The sequence below is a fragment of the Bos grunniens genome, chromosome X, assembly GCF_055505025.1.
Source record: "Bos grunniens cultivar Pamir isolate PY7600 chromosome X, Bosgru_T2T1.0, whole genome shotgun sequence".
NCBI lineage: Eukaryota > Metazoa > Chordata > Mammalia > Artiodactyla > Bovidae > Bos > Bos grunniens.
This window is the reverse complement of record NC_141194.1, coordinates 27,508,565-27,531,686: the sequence shown is the minus strand read 5'-3', so window position 1 is coordinate 27,531,686 and position 23,122 is coordinate 27,508,565. Positions and strand designations below refer to the sequence as shown.

General features: G+C 40.5%; 1 pseudogene; it reads left to right on the top strand.

Moving 5' to 3' along the window:
• Positions 1–21,716: 21,716 nt before the first annotated feature.
• On the top strand, positions 21,717–22,773 carry LOC147340015 (KATNB1-like protein 1 pseudogene; annotated as a pseudogene).
• Positions 22,774–23,122: the final 349 nt, after the last annotated feature.

Here is a 23,122-nt window from a genome sequence, read left to right as displayed (position 1 = left end):
GAAAGTGTTCTAGTTTCATTCTTTCACAAGTGGTTGACCAGATTTCCCAGCACCACTTGTTAAAGAGATTGTCTTTAATCCACTGTACATTCTTGCCTCCTTTGTCAAAGATAAGCTGTCCATATGTGCGTGGATTTATCTCTGGGCTTTCTATTTTGTTCCATTGATCTATATTTCTGTCTTTGTGCCAGTACCATACTGTCTTGATAACTGTGGCTTTGTAGTAGAGCCTGAAGTCAGGTAGGTTGATTCCTCCAGTTCCATTTTTCTTTCTCAAGATCGCTTTGGCTATTCGAGGTTTTTTGTGTTTCCATACAAATTGTGAAATTATTTGTTCTAGCTCTGTGAAGAATACTGTTGGTAACTTGATAGGGATTGCATTGAATCTATAAATTGCTTTGGGTAGTATACTCATTTTCACTATATTGATTCTTCCAATCCATGAACATGGTATATTTCTCCATCTATTAGTGTCCTCTTTGATTTCTTTCACCAGTGTTTTATAGTTTTCTATATATAGGTCTTTAGTTTCTTTAGGTAGATATATTCCTAAGTATTTTATTCTTTTCATTGCAATGGTGAATGGAATTGTTTCCTTAATTTCTCTTTCTGTTTTCTCATTATTAGTGTATAGGAATGCAAGGGATTTCTGTGTGTTGATTTTATATCCTGCAACTTTACTATAATCATTGACTAGTTCTAGTAATTTTCTGGTGGAGTCTTTAGGGTTTTCTATGTAGAGGATCATGTCATCTGCAAATAGTGAGAGTTTTACTTCTTCTTTTCCAATTTGGATTCCTTTTATTTCTTTTTCTGCTCTGATTGCTGTGGCCAAAACTTCCAAAACTATGTTGAATAGTAATGGTGAAAGTGGGCACCCTTGTCTTGTTCCTCAATTTTTCACCATTGAGGATAATGTTTGCTGTGGGTTTGTCATATATAGCTTTTATTATGTTGAGGTATGTTCCTTCTATTCCTGCTTTCTGGAGAGTTTTTATCATAAATGGGTGTTGAATTTTGTCAAAGGCTTTCTCTGCATCTATTGAGATAATCATATGGTTTTTGTTTTTCAATTTGTTAATGTGGTGTATTACATTGATTGATTTGCGGATATTGAAGAATCCTTGCATCCCTGGGATAAAGCCCACTTGGTCATGGTGTATGATCTTTTTAATGTGTTGTTGGATTCTGATTGCTAGAATTTTGTTTAGGATTTTTGCATCTATGTTCATCAGTGATATTGGCCTGTAGTTTTCTTTTTTTGTGGGATCTTTGTCAGGTTTTGGTATTAGGGTGATGGTGGCCTCATAGAATGAGTTTGGAAGTTTACCTTCCTCTGCAATTTTCTGGAAGAGTTTGAGCAGGATAGGTGTTAGCTCTTCTCTAAATTTTTGGTAGAATTCAGCTGTGAAGCCGTCTGGACCTGGGCTTTTGTTTGCTGGAAGATTTTTGATTACAGTTTCAATTTCCGTGCTTGTGATGGGTCTGTTAAGGTTTTCTATTTCTTTCTATTTCTATTTCCCATGAAGTGATGGGACCAGATGCCATGATCTTAGTTTTCTGAACGTTGAGCTTTAAGCCAACTTTTTCACTCTCCTCTTTCACTTTCATCAAGAGGCTTTTTAGTTCCTCCTAACTTTCTGCCATAAGGGTGGTGTCATCTGCATATCTGAGGTTATTGATATTGCTCCCGGCAATCTTGATTCCAGCTTGTGCTTCTTCCAGTCTAGCGTTTCTCATGATGTATTCTGCATAAAAGTCAAATAAGCAGGGTGACAATATACAGCCTTGATGTACTCCTTTTCCTATTTGGAACCAGTCTGTTGTTCCATGTCCAGTTCTAACTGTTGCTTCCTGACCTGCATACAGGTTTCTCAAGAAGCAGGTCAGGTGGTCTGGTACTCCCATCTCTTTCAGAATTTTCCACAGTTTATTGTGATCCACACAGTCAAAGGCTTTGGCATAGTCAATAAAGCAGAAATAGATGTTTTTCTGGAACTCTCTTGCTTTTCCCATGATCCAGCAGATGTTGGCAATTTGATCTCTGGTTCCTCTGCCTTTTCTAAAACCAGCTTGAACATCAGGAAGTTCACAGTTCATGTATTGCTGAAGCCTGGCTTGGAGAATTTTGAGCATTACTTTACTAGCATGTGAGATGAGTGCAATTGTGCGGTAGTTTGAGCATTCTTTGCCATTGCCTTTCTTTGGGATTGGAATGAAAACTGACCTTTTCCAGTCCTCTGGCCACTGCTGAGTTTTCCAAATTTGCTGGCATATTGAGTACAGCACTTTCACAGCATCATCTTTCAGGATTTGAAATAGCTCAACTGGAATTCCATCACCTCCACTAGCTTTGTTCGCAGTGATGCTTTCTAAGGCCCACTTGACTTCACATTCCAGGATGTCTGGCTCTAGGTGAGTGATCACACCATCGTGATTATCTGGGTCATGAAGATCTTTTTTGTACAGTTCTTCTGTGTATTCTTGCCACCTCTTCTTAATATCTTCTGCTTCTGTTAAGTCCATACCACTTCTGTCCTTTATCGAGCCCATCTTTGCATAAAATGTTCCCTTGGTATCTCTAATTTTCTTAAAGAGATCTTTAGTCTTTCCCATTCTGTTGTTTTCCTCTATTTCTTTGCATTGATCGCTGAGGAATGTTTTCTTATCTAGTTTCTGCCAAACATCAACATGAATCAGCCATAGGTATACCTATGTACCCTCCCTCTTGAACCTCCCTTCTACTTCCCACTCCATCCCACCTCTCTAGGTTGTTACAAAGTCCCAGTTTGAGTCCCCTGAGTCACACAGCAAATTCCCACTGTTTTACATATATGTATATGTAAAACATTATGTACATATATACATTATCTACATATGTATATATGTACATAATGTATATGTTTTCATTCTACTCTTTCCATATATCCCACCCTCTCCTTCCTCCCCCCACCCCGTGTTCATAAGTCTGTTCTCTATGCTGTGAGGCTGAGAGAGGGTTTTGAGTACCATCAGTTTTTCTCAGTAATTATGAATTACCTCCTACTACAAAAGCAGAAAATCATTATGTAGGAGAGAAGATTGAGTTAAAAAAAAAACATGTGAAAATATGTATTCCCTTAATATTTGTGAAGAGAAGATTACTGGCTTTACTTCCTGAACATATTTAGGTACATGTAAGTCGTGACTTGGAGACAAGCAGAAGGGCTTCATGATCATTTCCCATTCTTCAGGCAGCACGGTCATCGAATGAGATATGCACAGCTTCTGCCTCCACTGTTGCTTCACCCAACAAAGACCTTTTTTTTTTCCAAGTCTATAATTTCTTCCCCAACCTCAAACACACAACACACATGTACACCACAACCAATCTCTCTCTTATTCCCCACTCCCTTCCCACCTCTCTCTCTTTTAAAGTATTTCCATAGAGGGAATCCAGTTACAGTGGCATCAAGGGAAGGTGTGAAAGAGTCCAAAATGTTACCATAGGCAGAATTATATCTGGGAAGAAGCAGAAAGTTATGAAAAATTTCCCTTGGGTTGATTGGCTAATTGTGGGGAAATGAGCTTTGCATTTTAAAAGCATTCCTTGGGAATGCCACTCTTTGTCCATCCCTGACTTTTTTCAAACTTTAAACTTTTTATTTTGTATTGGGGTATAAATGATTAACAATGTTGTGGTAGTTTCAGGTGAACAGTGAAGGGACTCAGTCCTACATATACCATGGACTGTAGCCTGCCAGGCTCCTCTGTCCATAGAACTGTCCAGGCCAGAATATTGGAGTGGGTAGTCATTCCCTTCTCCAGGGGATCTTCCTGACCCAGGGATAGAACCCAGATCTCATGCAGTGCAGGCAGATTCTGTACTGTTTGAGCCACCAGGGAAGCCATACATGTATTCATTCTCCCCCAAACTCCCCTCCCATCTAGTCTGCCACATAACACTGAGCAGAGTTCCCCATGCTATACAGTAGGTTCTTGTTGGGTATCCATTTTGAATATAGCAGTGTGTACATGACTATCCCAAATTCCCTAACTATCCCTTCTCCCTGGCAACCATGTCATCACTGTCAGTTAAGAGGTCTCATTCTTTCTAGATAATTAGTGGTTCTGACAACAGTGATCTTTATTTAAAATAATAATATACTAAGAATGAACAGAAATAGTATAATTCCAAGGAATTTCTTTGGGTGGGGAGGGGGGGATTAGAAATCATTCTCCACCTGGGTATATCAGTTCAGTTCAGTTTAGTCGCTCAGTCGTGTCCAACTCTTTGTTATCCCATGGACTGCAGCATGCCACACCTCCCTGTCCATCACCAACTCTCAGAGTTCACTCAAACTCATGTCCATCAAGTCGGTGATGCCATCCAACCATCTCATCCTCTGTCATCCCCTTCTCCTCCCGCCTTCAATCCTTCCCAGCATCAGGGTCTTTTCAAATGAGTCAGTTCTTTGCATCAGGTGGCCAAGAGTTAAAAGAAAGCACCAGTGTTTTGTTTTTTGTTTTTTTTTTTTTTCTTGCCTTCTACAATCAGGACTTATGCAGACCTTTTATTGGGTGGGATGGTAGGAGTTTAATTCATGACATTTCTTTACTTGTCCACCCATCATAGACCACTGTCACTGCATTGGAAGTACTTGTGGGAGAGGTGAGCTTCTTGTTCTGAAAATGGAGAAGTGGCTCCTACTGGACTGGCCTTACCACAGAAAACAACTTGAAGCTCTGGACATGATAAAAGAAAAACTTACTTAAAGTCACTAGAGAATAACTAAAATCAGGCAAATTTTAAAGGAGAGTATACATTTGAAAGTAGAAAATGGAATAGGGTAAGTTTCCCCTTTTACAGCTTTTTTTTTTTTTTTTTTTTTTTTTGCTGAGGGCAGGCTACAGTCAGTCCCAAGTAAGGTGACTAAAACCGGCATCTGGAAAGTACGAGAGAAATATCAAAGTGGAGACACTCAATCAAGGGAACTCCAAATTCTACATATAAACTCTATCCTGAGCTATAGTTCAGCAGACCCCTGAACTATGCCTGTGCAAGACTGAGGCAAAACTAACTGAAGAAAGACTCCAGCTGCTACTCACTAAGGAGGAGACACAGTTTGGATTTCAAGTCCTACCAAGTCAACTGCCTATGAAACCCTTTTAAAAAATCAATATTCTCTGAAATAACACAACAGAATCCACAGTCTGAACATCCCATTTTTCATAAAGTCCAGGGTACTAGACATGAACGAACAGAAAAATGTGACCCAAACTGAGGTGAAAAAAGCGATCAGTGCAGATGGACCACAAGACCAGTTACTATACTTAGCAGAGATTTTATTGGACTCTCTCTATTATTTAAAATCTGATTTATTCAGATATTTTGCATTTCCAGCATTTTTGTTATTCTCTGCCTTCCCACATTGGTTCAGTCCATTCTGCAACTTCTTGCGAAAGCACTTTAAGGTTTTCCTGAAGATGAACAATTTTGTTCAATTCACACATTATTTCCCTCTGAATTTGGTTGACATTATTCTGAGATGCTCTTAAGATGTCTTTGGTCTCAATAACTCGCAATCGGAGGGATTCTGATGATTCTTGGAGTAACCGTGTCTGTGCTTGAAGGCGAGTTATCATCATGGTATAAAATAAAAGTTTAGGGAGCTTACTTTTTTGTTCTTCGAGAGAGCCCCCAGGTGAAGAGGTGAAACTGTTCACACCTTTGTGAAATACGGCCAAACACAGAGTTTGTAACTTTAGAGGACTGTCTACCTTTGGAGGTGACTTCATGGTTTCATAGGCTTGTGTAAACAGTCTAGTCTTCTGGCTAAATTTGCCATATTCTTCAGCTTTGTCAGTAAGTTGTTGGGCCGCCTCTTTTTTCTTCTTTAGAGTATATAGTCTCTTTACTATAAAGACAAACAGAGCAGCATACACCAAGATCTCCCAGGAAAACTCCAAGGTTCTTGGAGCTTGGGTCAAATATCTGGAGAACATGATCAAAGCACCGTATAGTTGCTCCATTACCAGTTGGAGAAACATTTTTATGACAACCAGCATACCATCCATGGCTCCAGAAGACACTGCAGCTCTGTCTCTGACTTCCAGTCTCCTGTGGGCCACAAGTGACCACAGAGATCTTGTAGAATGTTCTGATTCTTACCTAAACAAGTGCCTGGCAACAAGGACAGAGCCAATAGGAGGGGCTGAGAGGAGGAGGCAGCAAGATTCTAGAAAAGAGTGTCCTAAGATTGCTCTGCTCCCCAAAAGAAACAGAGTCACATTACTCATACCCTGAACTTAGCATTTGGAAATGTGGAAAGAGCTGATGGTAGCCAGAGGAGACCAGCCAATGAGTTCTGACCACACTAGGCCCCACCTGACCTTACAACAGACCTGGGTCTAGCCAGTCCCATGCCAACACACCCTTGAGCATGTTAGGGCATAATGGTGATAGATGCTGTAGTATAGGACTCATGGGCCCACATCTTTGGGTGAGGATCATTGTCCTGATTTAAAGTTTCCTTGGGCAACAAGGAAGTCTGGCCTTGCTTAGTCTCATCAAAGATAGTAACTAAGAGAGCTGTTTTTCAGTTCCAAGGACTTGGGAAAAATCAATTGGAACTGGCAATGTCTTAATATTTCAGGATTTTCTGTGGAGCCAGTGTTTTCCTATTTAATCCTAGTGTCCTGGAAGACAATGACTCTCCTCTAGTGCTGACTCAGGGATCCCATCACCACCCCTCATGTGGCGCTGGCTCTCTCCAGCACACGACTCCCAAGGTTGACCTGCTCCATTGAGTCATCTTCAGAAGAGAGGCCTTTCTTCCCAAAAGGGAGCTGGTCCTACTTCTAGCTGAATTTGTCATCTTTTATTGTTTTTAAAACTACATATCACTCTCCCTGTATTTCTCTGGCAAACTCTTCTCCTTGTCCAACCCTTGGGATTGCCACGGGTGACTCATCCCTAATATTTTTATTCGTATTATTAATTTTCATCCCCAATACTTTTACTATGAGGAATCAGTAGGCTCGTCAGCCAAATTCCTCTTGGGGGCCTTAGAGGGTGCTGGGCTGCAGGTCCTCCCATGGATGTGGAGAAGAGATGTTCCGATCAATGAGGAGAAGGCAGCCAAATGCCTAATGTAGTGATATTTTTTAATTGAGACAACATTGTTTTATTGGACTTCCCAAGTGGCACTTGTGGTAAAGAACCCACCTGCCAATGCATGAGATGTAAGAGACTAGGGTTTGATCCCTGGGTTGGGAAGGTCTCCTAGAGGAGGGCATGGCAACACACTCCAGTATTCTTTCCTGGAGAATCCCCATGCACAGAGGAGCCTGGCAGGCTACAGTTCAATATTATATAAGTTTGGGGTGTACAACATTATATTTCTACTTCTGTAGATACTAGAGTGTATATACAGTACTCACCACCAAAATTTTAATTTCTACCTGTCACTATACAGTACTTTCTTTACCCATATCACCTTCCTTCTCTTCCCCTCTAGTAACCACTACTCTGTTCTCTGTATCCACATGTTTATTTTTGTTTGGTATGTTCACTTTTTCTGGGGGGGGGGGGGGTGTTGCTTGTTTTTTTTAATATTCAACATACGAGAGAGATCATATGGTGTTTGTCTTCTCTGATTTATTTCACTCAGCATAATAGCCTCAAGGTCCATCCATGTAGTCACAAATGGCAAGATTATATCATTTTTTATGGCTAAGATAGTTTTTCCTTGTAATAATTTTAAAAGGAAATGGTCATTTTAGAGTTTATAACCTGTTTGGGAAAAGAATAAACTCAGTCACTGTTGGGATTTAAAGAGAGGGAGCGATTAGAGAGGATTTTAGACAGAACTCTTTCAGTTGTCAGTTACATGTTCACCACTGGAAGTAGCTTAAGTCAAAATAGGAATCTGGGGTGCAAATAGTGGAGGTTCACAGAATGGGAGAACTGTGTGAATCAGGGAATCCCCTGGAGCCTCGAGTCAGAAGCCACTCCTAAGAGTCACTCTGTCTCTTGTTCTTGATTCAGGAAAAGAAAAACCTCTGGGTGTCTGTGGGTTGGCTCTACATTCTCAGGTCTCTATGAGTGGCAGGAACATGGCTGACTATCTCTAGTAGACAAGGAATTTAAATCAGCTATTATAGCTCTGAGGAAGGTCACAGGAAGCAGCTGTGGAGGTTTTCCCAAGGAGGCCCCATGTCTATGGGAAGTTATCAAGCACTTCCTCAACTGCCTCTCCTTGTCTTGCTTGAGAATCCAAGGCACTTATAGGATTAATAGCTATCAGCAGAAGCCACGGGATTTACCAACGGCTTCTACAGCAACCACCCACACGTACAGTTCTATTCCTTGGAAGGGGCTCTGCCAAGGGAAATCTAGAGTGGCTGTCTATGCAGTGACATCTCAGCCTGGAATCTATGGACTTGGTTAGTCAGAAGCCATTGTTCTCTGTAACACCGAGGGGTTCCTGAGGCCATCCCTGGTATCAGCAGGTAGGAGGTAACCTTGCCTCACAGCTGAAGACTGCTTATCTTTGTACCCACGGCAGGCCGGTATGGTGACTCTGTGATTGAGCATAGACAGTGGTACATACAGAGAGGTCAAAGTAGAACAAACACGGTGCACTGATAAGATGATGGAATAATCAATTTAACTAGGCAGAGATTACTAAGATGTCCATGTAAGCAAGTGTGACAGCCCATGGGTTTGCTCTCGGAGACAAGAACCACCACATAGACTGAAATCAGCTCACTGGCCTGGGCACACCCTCCAAACCACTGATTTAGGCATGTGTCAGACACCTGACCAGATCTGTGCTTGAAAGAAATCTGTCATGTTTCCAGTGAAGATTTAAAGATATCTTTGATAATCCAGTGCTTAAGACAGTGCCTAGTACATGGTAGGCACCAATATCTGTGGAATGACTAAGCCAATACTCTAGGGAAGGAAAGTGCTGTCTGAGTGAAGAGATGATGATGACAATCATGGGATCAGCATGCAGCAAGTGTTTGCTCTATGCCAAGCACGGAGCTAAACAATTATATGAATTATCTCACTTAATTTCCCCAGCATGCCTACGTGTTAGGTTCTATTATTGTCTTCATTTTAACATATGAGGACAGTGAGGCACAGGAAGTTTCAAGAGATGTATAATCTGTTGTTTCTGCATCCTTTTGGCTACTTGATCCACTAAAGCTGAATAATAAAGAGCATAAACTGGAATCACGGCTCCCAGAGTCTTGCATGGGCATGACCTCCAAATGGGACTTTGCAGGTAACCATTCCACTAGGTAAGACTGAAGTCCCCTAAAACTGTGCTCAGTAATAGAAAATGGAATATTCATGAAGACACTGAATGAAAACACAAAAACCACACTCAAATAATAAACCGGCAGACAAGTTATTATACGGCAGCACTGAGAGCTGCTTGGGTGCAGTGGGATGCTAGTGGGATGCCAGGAGAAACTCTTTTAAATGCCAGGAGAAACTCTCATAAAGAATGCTTTTGAAGCAGAAATGAAAGGACACTTCCCTGCAAAGGCATTGGAAAGAGCATAAACCAAACAGCTGAGTCACATACTACAAATTCCAACTACAGCTCTGAAATAAAAAGAAGCTTTCAAAGAGACGGTGGGAAAAGATAGGTCTTTTCTGTCATATCCAGTGGCAAGTTCAATCAGCAGTAACGTCACAATCAGCCACAGACTCGAGTCTAGAGGCTGAGTGGTCACCGAGGGTCCTTCTTGGCACATTTTATAAACAGAATGCTAAAGCATTGTAAACTAACTTGGCAATAGGGAAGAGAGGACGGAGACCTAGATTTACTTGACTTGAATAATCTGTACTATCAGAGATGGCAGAGATTTAGATACTTGCATTGAAATCAACACGTGAAACTTTCTGCAGTAATAAGTATGACTTCTGTGTTTATTTCCGCCTTTCATACAAGAAAGGCTTTGAAGGCCGATGCAGTACAAATACGAGGTAGCTTTAGGCAAGCATTGTCCCGTGTGGTTATAGGGTTATACATCATTTGGCACTGGCTCTCACACTAACCTGGGACAACTCTGATCTCTCTAGTTTGGCAAAACTTCATAGATTCACACAGCACTCTAAATCAAGGACCAATCATTTTTTTCCTATAAAGAGCCTGTAAAGATAGTAAATAGTTAAGGCTTTTCAAGACTTATATTGTCTATGTTGCATATTCTTCATCATTTCTATTTTTTTTTTAAATCCTTTAAAGTGAAAGAAAGTGAAGTCTCTCAGTCGTGTCCGACTCTTTGTGACTCCATGGACTGTAGCCTACCAGGCTCCTCTGTCCTTGGGATTTTCCAGGCAAGAATACTGGAGTGGGTTGCCATGCCCTTCTCCAGGGCATCTTCCCAACCCAGGGATTGAACCCGGGTCTCCCGCATTGTAGGCAGATGCTTTATCGTCTGAACCACCAGGGAAGTCTAAGTCCCTTTAAAAATATACAAAACATTCTGAGCTCAAGAGCCATACAAAAATAGGTCACTGGCTGGATTTGGTCCTCAGAATACAGTGTGCCATCCCTTTACTAAATCACTGAGAAAGTGGACGTGTGGGTGAGAAGTGTGCAATGAGGTATGTACATAATATACCTAATTGAAGAGACACATGCTTTCACGTACAGGTTAAGTATGTGAATTTTCTTTTTTTCTCTTTTCCTTTAGAAAATAAATTCCTCTGGTGCAGAGACTTTACTAGCATTTTTACAGTTCTCCAAAACAGCAAGAAATGAATTCTACACAAAGCAGATCTCAATAAATACACACTGACAGACTACTATAAAGAAAATAGCCTATGTTAACAGACCATGGCTGGGGAAAATCTCAGTTTTCCTTTTTCAGAAGGAAAAATGCCGAGTTTTCTTTCTACTTAACACCTAAAGACATGTGATGTGTGTTGTTTCCGTGTATGTGCACCTGGTAACACTATTATCATCATCAACATCAACATTACAATTTTAACGTCTTATTTCACATATTATGGTTTTCAAAACACTTTCTATGCATTATCCTATATTAGTCTTGACATCAGAAATACTATGCATTTTCACAGATTAAATTTCCATATTAAGAGAAAATATTAAACAGATTTCAAAACTCCAAATTTCCCGATGCCAAAATTTAACTGACTAACAGCTCAAAATCTACCTACAAAATCGACACAAAATCTACTATCTAGCATGATAAAGAACAAAGCAAAGAAATATGAAAGATGTTTATTTTTTCTATGTAATTATCTGAGTGTCTAATTTGATCAAGGAAAACGACTGAAGAGCTCAGAAGACAAACTATATATAGGAAGTAGAGTCTCACTAACTTTCCATTTTCTAGATCTTTTTTTTTTTTTTTTTAGGTCATATTTTGACTGCAAAATCTGGTTGGGTTTTTCTGCCTCTGGCTTTATTTATTTATTATCACTGCATTGAAGGGCCATGTATTCTCATCATGCATTTTTAAAAACTACTGCTGAGACATTTTCACATTCAGTACTGTAATAAACATTTTATTATTGAACTCCAGTATGTTCTCCTTCCTTCTAAAGATACCTGAAGTTATATATCACTGGAAATAAAAATACAGTCTTCTTGCTGCAGAAAGTTTTTATTTACTAGAGTTCAAAATGCCAGCATTATGAGATAAGCTATCATACAAGATGTTGACAAGAAAAGTCAATATGCACTACCCAGTTTCGCTCCACATTTTTTTGTGCTGTTACTCATAGTTGGGGCATGCGGTTCTCATAAACTTCCCTTCAAATTGCCATCGCATTCCATTTATGGCTTCAGAAGCAATTTTCAAGGTTGAGAAATGAAAGGAATGGGACACAGTGATAAGACAACTCTATCTCATCATTATCCTCACTTTGTGGTAGTTCTTGGTCTTGCTCTGGTACTAACTTCACCAATGTATCTTTTTACCCAGTTCTACAGTCCAGAAATTCATGTGTCCCCTTTTTTCTTCTGTCCCCAAAGGTACATAAGAAGTATGTTTGTAATATATACTTATAAACCTTTTACACAGTAAAAGTTCTCAGTTGCTTCCCAAACTACATCTAAATACCTGTTCCTTGTTTTCAAGAGGTTTTGTAATTTTTGTTTTAAAAATTGATGTACAATTGACACATAACATTATATTAGTTTCCTATACAAAACAAGATGATTAGATATCTGTATATATTGAGAAATCTCACCACAATGAGTCTAGATAACATCCATTGCTACACAGTTACACAATTTTTTCTTGAGAACTTTCCCGATCTACTTTCTTAGCAATGTTCAAATTTGCAATATAGTGTTATTACCATGTCTGAATGGTACATCCCATGACTTAATCTTCTTTATATCTTTTAACTACTTTCACCCATTTCACCTAAGCCCCACCCCCTACCTCTGGCAAGGTCTTTCATAACTCAGTGCTTCTTGCTAATTAAGTTAGGAAATGGCACCCCACTCCAGTACTCTTGCCTGGAGAATCCCATGGAGGGAGGAGCCTGGTAGGCTACAGTCCATGGGGTCACAAAGAGTCGGACAGGACTAGCGACTTCACTTTCACTTTCATACATAAACCTGGTAAATCTTGTAGATCTTGAAGGTAAAGTTATATCCTGAGAAGAGTCTCACTATCAACAGCTGATAATGGATATAGGTTGAGTTCAGAATCTATTAGAGGAATGAGAACAAATAAACCACCAATAGTCTTTTCCCATGCCATCACCCATTTAGTACAGAAGAGGCATATCTAGGATAAACACTTATGAGATCATTCTCCCTTCTGTCTCTTCTTTTCCTTTCTAAAGGTGACTTCAGTCAGGGCTCTGGGTCCATTCCAGAAGCTGTGACTTCAGATTCTTCAGAGCGAAACATCCACAAGTCATATCATATTTTTCTTGCCATGACAACTATATAGCTTCATTTTAATGTGCCATTATGCTAACAAAGTCTCTCTTTGTTCTAATAAGTAAAAAAGGTGAAGAACATCTTGCAACATTTATCTCCAAATAACCTTTCCACTTTGCTGGTATGATTACCTCATGGGCATCTGAAGGCTTTAGGTTTATTCTTCATTTACCAGCTTAGTTCATGTGTTTCCCTTTCCCGGAATCACTCTTCTGCATGATTTCCAGTCCTTCAGAGCCTGGCTCCACATCAACCCTCATGGAAACCTCAGTATCAGTTATCTATCATTGCATAATATTCACCCAAAACTTAGTGGTATCAGAAAACATTTATTATGCCTGAGATTTAATGGGTCAGGAATCTAGGCAGGGACCACCAGGGATAGATAGTTTTCATTCCACAATGACTAGGGTCTTAGTTGGGTGGTGTGAATGCTTAGAGAGGCCTGTGATGGCTCAGTTAGGGTCTTATGTCTGAGGTTTTGGTTGTGGCTGCTGGCTGGCTGTCTTCCTTATTTTTCACATCACCTTTGTTGCAGCTGGAATGTCTAATAAAGCTTCTTCATTTTCATGTCTGGTGTCTAAATGGCTAGAATGCTGAGGCTAAAGAAATATGTTTTCATGTAGCCTTTCCATGATGATGCTGATGCTCCAATACTTTGGCCACCTGATCTAAAGAGAAGACTTATTGGAAAAGACCCTGATGCTGGGAGCCAGACATCCTGGAATGTGAAGTCAGGTGGGCCTTAGAAAGTATCACTATGAACAAAGCTAGTGGAGGTGATGGAATTCCAGTTGAGCTATTTCAAATCCTAAAAGATGATGCTGTGAAGGTGCTGCACTCAATATGCCAGCAAATTTGGAAAACTCAGCAGTGGCCACAGCACTGGAAAAGGTCAGTTTTCATTACAATCCAAAAGAAAGGCAAAGCCAAAGAATGCTCAGACTACTGCACAATTGCACTCATCTCACACACTAGCAAAGTAATGCTCAAAATTCTTCAAGCCAGGCTTCAACAGTACATGAACTATGAACTTTCAGATGTTCAAGTTGCATTTAGAAAAGGCAGAGGAGCCAGAGATCAAATTGCCAACATCCACTAGATCATCAAAAAAGCAAGAGTGTTCCAGAAAATCCTGCTTTATTGACTATGCCAAAGACTTTAACTGTGTGGATCTCAACGAACTGTGGAAATTCTTCAAGAGATGGGAATATCAGACCACCTGATCTGCCTCCTGAGAAATCTGTATACAGGTCAAGAAGCAAAAGTAAGAACTGGATATGGAACAACAGACTGGTTCCAAATCAGGAAAGAAGTATGTCAAGGCTGTATATTGTCATCCTGCTTACTTAACTCACATGCAGAGTACATCATGAGAAATGTTGGATTGGATGAAGCACAAGCTGGAATCAAGACTGCCGGGAGAAATATCAATAACCTCAGATATGCAGATGACATTACATTTATGGCAGAAAGCAAAGAAGAACTAAAGAGCCTCTTGAAGAATGTGAAAAAGAGTGAAAAAGTTGGCTTAAAGCTCAACATTCAGAAAACGAAGATTATGGCATCTGGTCCCATCACTTCATGAGAAATAGATGGGGAAACAGTGGAAACCATGTCAGACTTTATTTTGGGGGGCTCCAAAATCACTGCAGATGGTGACTGCAGCCATGAAATTAAAAGATGCTTGTTCCTTGGAAGAAAAGTTATGACTAACCTAGATAGCATATTGAAGAGCAGAGACATTACTTTGCCAACGAAGGTCCCTCTAGTCAAGGCTATGGTTTTTCCAGTGGTCATGTATGGATGTTAGAGTTGGACTATAAAGAAAGCTGAGTGCTGAAGAATTGATGCCTTTGAACTGTGGTGTTGGAGAAGACTCTTGAGAGTCCCTTGGACTCCAAGGAGATCCAACCAGTCCATTCTAAAGGAGATCAGTCCTGGGTGTTCTTTGGAAGGACTGATGCTAAAGCTGAAACTCCAGTACTTTGGCCACCTCATGCGAAGAGTTGACTCACTGGAAAAGACTCTGATGCTGGGAGGGATTGGGGGCAGGAGCAGAAGGGGACGACAGAGGATGAGATGGCTGGATGGCATCACTGACTCGATGGACGTGAGTTTGAGTGAACTCTGGGAGTTGGTGATGGAAAGGGAGGCCTGGCGTGCTGTTGATGGGATCACAAAGAGTCGGACATGACTGAGCGACTGAACTGAACTGAACTGAGTGCCAAAGAATTGATGCTTTTGAATTGTGGTATTGGAGAAGACTCTTGAGAGTCTCTTGGACGCAAGGAGATCCAACCAGTTCATCCTAAAGGAAATTAGTTCTGAATATTCTTTGGAAGGACTGATGCTGAAGCAGAAACTCCAATACTTTGGCCACCTGATATCAAGAACTAACTCATTTGAAAAGACCCTGATGCTGAGAAAGATTGAAGGTGGGAGGAGAAGGGGATGACAGAGGATGAGATGGTTGGATGGCATCACCAACTCAATGGACATGAGTTTGAGTGAACTCCAGGAGTTGGTGATGGACAGGGAGGCCTAGTGTGCTGCAGTCCATGGGGTCACAAAGAGTTGGACATGACTGAGTGACTGAACTGATGCTGGGAAAGATTGAGGGCAGCAGGAGAAGAAGACAGAGGACCAGATGGTTGGATCACCAACTTAATGTACATGTTTGAACAAACTCTGAGAGATAGTGAAGGACAGGGAAGCCTGGTGTGCTGCAGTTGATGGGGTTGCAAAGACTCACACAAGTGAACTACAAATTGGCACTTAGCAAGAGCATTGCCAAGGACTGAACAACAAATGCATTTGCCATCTGCCTCTAGGGAGATTGAACTCCATGCTGGTATAGCTGGTGACTTCAACAACCCCTGAGGGAGTTCAGGGTGGAGTGAGGCACTCTGTGCTCCAGGGAATGTGGTGGGACAGGTCTTTAGATAGTTAGATGTTTTTAGGAACAGATTTTATTATCTCAATCCTTGAGATCTCAATCACAATCTCCTCATATCTAGGAAGCACTAAATCCCCTCATGGTGACATCAGATCCTCATGACTAACAGAAACCTTTTGTAAAATGAGTGATTCATGGTATTGAACTCCCCCTTCACCCAAACCTTATATGTTGGCTTTCCCCCATTGCCACTTTGGAGCAGTCTCTCAGAGCTGAGATGCTGCCTCCCGGGCTGCAGTCCTCATTTTGCCCCAAGTAAAACTTAACTCACAACTCTCAAATTGTACATCTTTTTTAGTCAACAGTTATGGTGACTGACGAAGTGACCCAGAGTGGACTTCCTTCCTTCAACTGGACTCCACAAGGAACTGGAGCTTTGGTACCAGCAGCAGCCCCTTGTGCCCATCTGCCTCCTCGGGGAGTGCAGACGAATTTAGTTAAGTCTCTCCTGGTTGTCAAATGCCCCATATTGGTTGAGATTCTGAGTTTTATTTAGTGGTGGAGCAGGTTACCTGCCCCATCACAGTAGGAAAGATACTGGGTGGGGCCCGGGTGAAACATCTGGGACATACCCACTCATGGTCTAGACACTGAGTAGGGCTCAGCTGAAAGATACAAAGAAATTCCCACCCAGGCAAAAGATACTGGGTGGGGGGCTGGCTGAAAGATGCCAGGAGAATTGCCCACCTAGTGGAAAGGCACTGGGTAGGGGGGCTCAATTGGGGGAAAAAAAATCGAGGAATAACTGGGCTCGGCTGAAAGATGCCAAGGTTGCTCCATTGTAGGGGACTGAATGGTCTTGGCTGAGTGGTTAAGAGGCTGATCTGACACTTTTCCTCAATTTGACTGCCATTATAGAATTTGTCAGGGTAAAAGTGAGGAAAATAAATGAGAGCTTTGCTCTAAAGAAAAGGGACAAGACTCCTCCTGGCCAGTTTTGGTTTTCTCAGGTGACAGAAATTTATGGGAGTGGTGGAGGCCTAGTCCTCATACCACGCAATGGTCGCATAAGGAAACCCACTCATTAATTAAAATACTTGCCCGTCTAGGGGTCGCACATAAGAACTGGCCATTCAGCGACCTGAGAAGCCATGGTGGTCTTAGATTGCCAGAGGCAGAATCCAAGACACATAAGATGAGCTGAAACGACTCTGGGGTGACTCCTGGAGGAGTTAAGCTCACAAGCAGCACATGGGCCCACTACACAAGTTCACTAGTGAGTTTTCTCCCTGACAAATTCAGCTTAAAATGGGAAACAGAATCTCTCAAAAACAGAAACAAAGGGGTGTCAGAAAGCCAGCCTCTGACTAACACTCCAGCCAGATTCATGTACAATACGTACGGAGCTCATACTTGCAAGTACCTAGTTAATTAGGGAAATTATATTAAAAGAGATCTCAACCTAAAATGGCCAAATTGGGGTTCTTTTGATATTCTAAAATTGATATTTTTGCACACACATTTAGAAAAGGCCAGCCGTGTTTACTGTGACTGGTATCTAGAAGCTTCTAAAAGAGGAAATGGTAGAGTAACTTCTTTGCAGAAAATCAACAAGAAATTCTTGAAACTATATCAAAACTAAAAAGGCTGCTAGCACTGACTTTGCCAGGTCACAGGTCTAGTGGAACTGGGAAGTCACGTTTGGTATTTATGCCATTTGGCTTTTGATTTCTGGGGGTCACTTTCCCATCTTTTTGGGGGCACTCCTGCCACCTGGCTTTTGATTTCTGGGCATCTCTTTGCCTTTTGTTTCATTTGGAGTGTGACTCCTGGCTGGTGAAGTTCTGGTTTGGTTTGTTGGTTTGGTTTGAGTGCACAGATATCTAGTACAAACTGCTTGAGTTCATATGGGAATTGCTCACTCTAAGGTTCCACACTCTACCTGGGAACCCCTTGGGGAAAAAAACATATTTTTGACTGGTCAATCTATATCCATGACCCACATACAAGAAAAATGGCCTAAAAATATTAGATCTTCATTGACATAGGATAGGAAAATGGACTGAAGTTCCCTTATGTCCAGGACTTCCTCCTGTAATCAACAGCCTGGGGCTGATCAAACTAAGACCCCCACTTCCTCAAGGGAAAATCCTTGCTGGGACCAATCCGCCCTTGATATCAGGGCCAAATTGAGCACTATCTGATCTAAATTTTGCCTATAAAACTATGATCACAGAAAAATACAATTTTTAACAATGTGGTCACAATATTCTTTAGACTCCAGAGAAAGCTTGAAGAAGAAAAAAATTATCTCTATAAAAATTTTTGCCCTGAGGAAATAACTCCTTCTATACCTTTAGACCAGAGCTCTCTGGATCACTTATCTAAACTATCTCTAATTCCTGAAACCAAAAGGAAAAAAAGGGGGAATAAAGCCTTTTAAAATCTTATTCCAACCAATTTTTACAATTAGTGTGTTTTGCATTGTGATATCTGATTCATAACTAAGTTTGGAAAACAAAGCTATAGGATCTCTTGTGTCTATTTGGATATGTGTATGTCTCTGATTTCGGTGTTGACCATCTGGTGATGTCCATGTGTAGAGTCTTCTCTTGTGTTGTTGGAAGAGGGTCTTTGCTATGACTAGTGCATTTTCTTGGCAAAACTCTATTAGTCTTTACCCTGCTTCGTTCCGTATTCCAAGGCCAAATTTGCCTGTTACTCTGTCAAAAACGACAGAATGATCTCTGTTTGTTTCCAAGGCAAACCATTCAATATCACAATAATCCAAGTCTATGCCCCAACCAGTAACGCTGAAGAAGCTGAAGTTGAATGCTTCTATGAAGACGTACAAGACCTTTTAGAACTAACACACAAAAAAGATGTCCTTTTTATTAGTGTGTGTCTGAATGCAGAGTTCCAAAGAATGGCAAGAAGAGATAAGAAAGCCTTCCTAGTGACCAATGCAAAGAAATAGAGGAAAACAACAGAATGGGAAAGACTAGAGATATCTTCAAGAAAATTAGAGATACCAAGGGAACATTTCATGCAAAGATGGGCTCGATAAAGGACAGAAATGGTATGGACCTAACAGAAGCAGAAGATATTAAGAAGAGGTGGCAAGAATACACAGAAGAACTGTACAAAAAAGATCTTCATGACTCGGATAACCATGATGGTGTGATCACTCACCTAGAGCCAGACATCCTGGAATGTGAAGTCAAGTGGGCCTTAGAAAGCATCACTGCGAACAAAGCTAGTGGAGGTGATGGAATTCCAGTTGAGCTATTTCAAATCCTGAAAGATGATGCTGTGAAAGTGCTGTACTCAATATGCCAGCAAATTTGGAAAACTCAGCAGTGGCCACAAGACTGGAAAAGGTCAGTTTTCATTCCAATCCCAAAGAAAGGCAATGCCAAAGAATGCTCAAACTACTGCACAATTGCACTCATCTCACACACTAGTAAAGTAATGCTCAAAATCCTCCAAGCCAGGCTTCAGCAATATGTGAACCGTGAACTTCCAGATGTTCAAGCTGGTTTTAGAAAAGGCAGAGGAACCAGAGATCAAATTGCCAACATCCGCTGGATCATGGAAAAAGCAAGAGAGTTCCAGAAAAACATCTATTTCTGCTTTATTGACTATGCCAAAGCCTTTGACTGTGTGGATCACAATCAACTGTAGAAAATTCTGAAAGAGATGGGAATACCAGACCACCTGATCTGCCTCTTGAGAAATTTGTATGCAGGTCAGGAAGCAACAGTTAGAACTGGACATGGAACAACAGATTGGTTCCAAATAGGAAAAGGAGTACGTCAAGGCTGTATATTGTCACCCTGTTTATTTAACTTATATGCAGAGTACATCATGAGAAATGCTGGGCTGGAAGAAACACAGGCTGGAATCAAGATTACTGGTAGAAATATCAATAACCTCAGATATGCAGATGACACCACCCTTATGGCAGAAAGTGAAGAGGAACTAAAAAGCCTCTTGATGAAGGTGAATGAGGAGAGTGAAAAAGTTGGCTTAAAACTCAACATTCAGAAAACGAAGATCATGGCATCTGGTCCCATCACTTCATGGGAAATAGATGGGGAAACAGTGAAAACAGTGTCAGACTTTATTTTTCTGGGTTCCAAAATCACTGCAGATGGTGATTGCAGCCATCAAATTAAAAGGCGCTTACTCCTTGGAAGAAAAGTTATGACCAACCTAGACAGCATATTCAAAAGCAGAGACATTACTTTGCCAACAAAGGTCTGTCTAGTCAAGGCTATGGTTTTTCCAGTGGTCAGGTATGGATGTGAGAGTTGGACTGTGAAGAAAGCTGAGCGCCAAAGAATTGATGCTTTTGAATTGTGGTGTTGGAGAAGACTCTTGAGAGCCCCTTGGACTCCAAGGAGATCCGATAACCAGTCCATTCTGAAGGAGATCAGCCCTGGGATTTCTTTGGAAGGAATGATGCTAAAGCTGAAACTCCAGTACTTTGGCCACCTCATGCGAAGAGTTGACTCATTGGAAAAGACTCTGATGCTGGGAGGGATTGGGGGCAGGAGGAGAAGGGGATGGCAGAGGATGAGATGGCTGGATGGTATCACTGACTCGATGGATGTGAGTCTGAGTGAACTCCGGGAGTTGGTGATGGACAAGGGAGGCCTGGCATGCTGCGATTCATGGGGTCGCAAAGAGTCCGACAAGACTCAGCGACTGAACTGAACTGAACAGTGTGTGTCTTTGTTTTTTGGATAATATTGCTGATATCTGTTTGTAAATGAGCTGTAATCTAATTGGCCTTAAAAAAAAGTAAGCACTTACAAATCAAATAATTCTAAATACAGGAGAAATTAACCTAAATGAATTTTAGGTTCATGTGAAGTGGAAAATACTCAGTATTAAATATGTGATAATTAATGTTTGTTTATTGATCTAACTAATGTAGACATGTCTAAGAGTAATTAACATTAAGCAGAATATTTTCATTGTACCTAGGTTTAATAGAAGTTAAATATTATTATATCTGTTACAAGTTTGTCAGCAAGGAAATTACTTTGAGTGAAGAAACATCTAAAAAATGTAAATGAGATGTGAGCTTTTAGATAAACTCTGTTAAGAATAATTATGCTTTAGGAATGTCTGTCTAAAATAGTCACTCCTGACTGGGGTAACTTGAATTTCTAAGGGTTGTGCTAAACTAAGTGTTGGAAGTCTAGGTCATTTCCAAATAAAATAAGATTTTGAAACACTTACTACTGAACACTAATTTTCTCTTACAGAGAAACTAAAGAGATTTGGGATTAAAAATGAATGATGTTTGGTGCCATCCTAAAATGTTCTCTCTAAGAAAGCAAAGGTTTTAGAAATTATCACTGGTATTTATGCTCACCAATCTATAAAATGCTAATATAAGTCAGTTCTTGGTTGCTTAAGGGAAGTAGGAAGTGTGTTTTCAGTAAAGAAGGTATGAGGAATGGAATTGCATTTTGTGAAAGGAAAAGGAAGTAAGCTTGACTTACACGTGGCTTTTTCGGATGGTGGAACACAGTAATGGGTACAGAAAGTGATAAAGTTTGTGAAAAGTGAAACATGAGGAGAGTTTTGTATAAGGTTAGGACTAAGTTTAAAATAAAGTTAATTAAGCTGGTGTAAAAATTTGAATTTAACTTTTCTGTTAAGATAACACATTTTCTTCAGATTCTGAACTGCCTTTGATAATAGATTTAAGTTTCTTTATCTCTTAAATGGTTGTTCATTGGTAGGACTGATGTTGAAGCTGAAACTCCAATACTTTGGCCACCTGATGTGAAGAGCTGACTCATTTGAAAAGACCCTGATGCTGGGAAAGATTGAGGGCAGGAGGGGAACAGGACGACAGAGGATGAGATGGTTGGATGGCATCACTGACTCAATGGACATGGGTTTGGGTGAACTCCAGGAGTTGGTGATGGACAGGGAGGCCTGGCGTGCTGCAGTCCATGGGGTCGCAAAGAGTCGGACATGACTGAGTGACTGAACTGATGGCATCTGAAACCCACAATGTTAAAAAATGCAACTTTTATAATAATACTGAGGATCATTCCACTGATCTTCCTAGAAAAAGGACCTCTAATTTCACCAATAAGAACATGAAGGAGGTTAAGAAATCTCCAAAATAGTTGGCTGCTTACATAACTAGAACAGTTGGACAAGCTGTGAAAAACCCAGATAAACAATGTAAGGTTTATAGAAGAAAGAAAGTTCATCATCCTATTCAAAATCCTTGTTACAGAAAAAAGCAGCCCCCTAAAAGTGGGGGCTGTGTCATGGCAAATAAAGAAAACGAACTGGCTTGTGCAGGCCACCTCCTTGAAAAACTATGGCATGATGTCGAACATACTTGATTAACTCCAGTGATTCTGGTTCTTCACAGACAGAAAGCTCATCATCAAAATATAGTGGCTTTTTTTCTGATGTTTCTCAGGACCATGAAACAATGGCACAAGTTTTATTCAGCAGGAATTTGAGATTGAATGTAGCTTTAACTTTCTGGAGAAAGAGAAGTACCAGTGAACTTGTAGCGTATTTGATAAGGATAGAGGACCTTGGAGTTGTGGTGGATTGCCTTCCCGTGCTCACCAAGAGTTTACAGGAAGAAAAACAGTACATCTCACTTGGCTGCTGTGTAGATGTGTTGCCTTTAGTAAAGTCACTACTTAAAAGCAGATTTGAAGAATATATAACAATTTGGTTTAAACGGGCTTCAAGCAGTCATAAAAAGGTGGTGGTCAGAACTATCATCCAAAACAGAAATTGTGAATGATGGAAATATTCAGATTTTAAAACAGCAATTAAGTGGGTTGTGGGAACAGGAAAACCATCTTACTTTGGTTCCAGGATATACTGGTAATATAGCCAAGGATGTAGATGCTTAATTATTACAGTTGCATTGAAAGACTTCATCTATACATTTGGCTATTCAAAACATCCCTGGACTATATGATTTCCCCAAAAATATCCCATCTGAGAACTATGGAAGAAATCAAAACCATTTTTTTCCTTTAAAAAACCACATAATGAAACCACTAATGAAATGCTACCGAGCTACTTCACATTGAAGTGGAAAAAGATCCAAAAGGAGCAGCTTCAGCTTCAAGGAGGTGAAAGTGCACTACAAGATTGTTCACCTTTGCTGCGTTTGGGATTTATATGGTTATGTAGCAACATTGTTTAAGAAGTACTGGGTCTTAATGCAATCCTGCATAAGAATATAATTTATACTATGTGAAAAATAAGACAGGACTTATTACTAGGAATC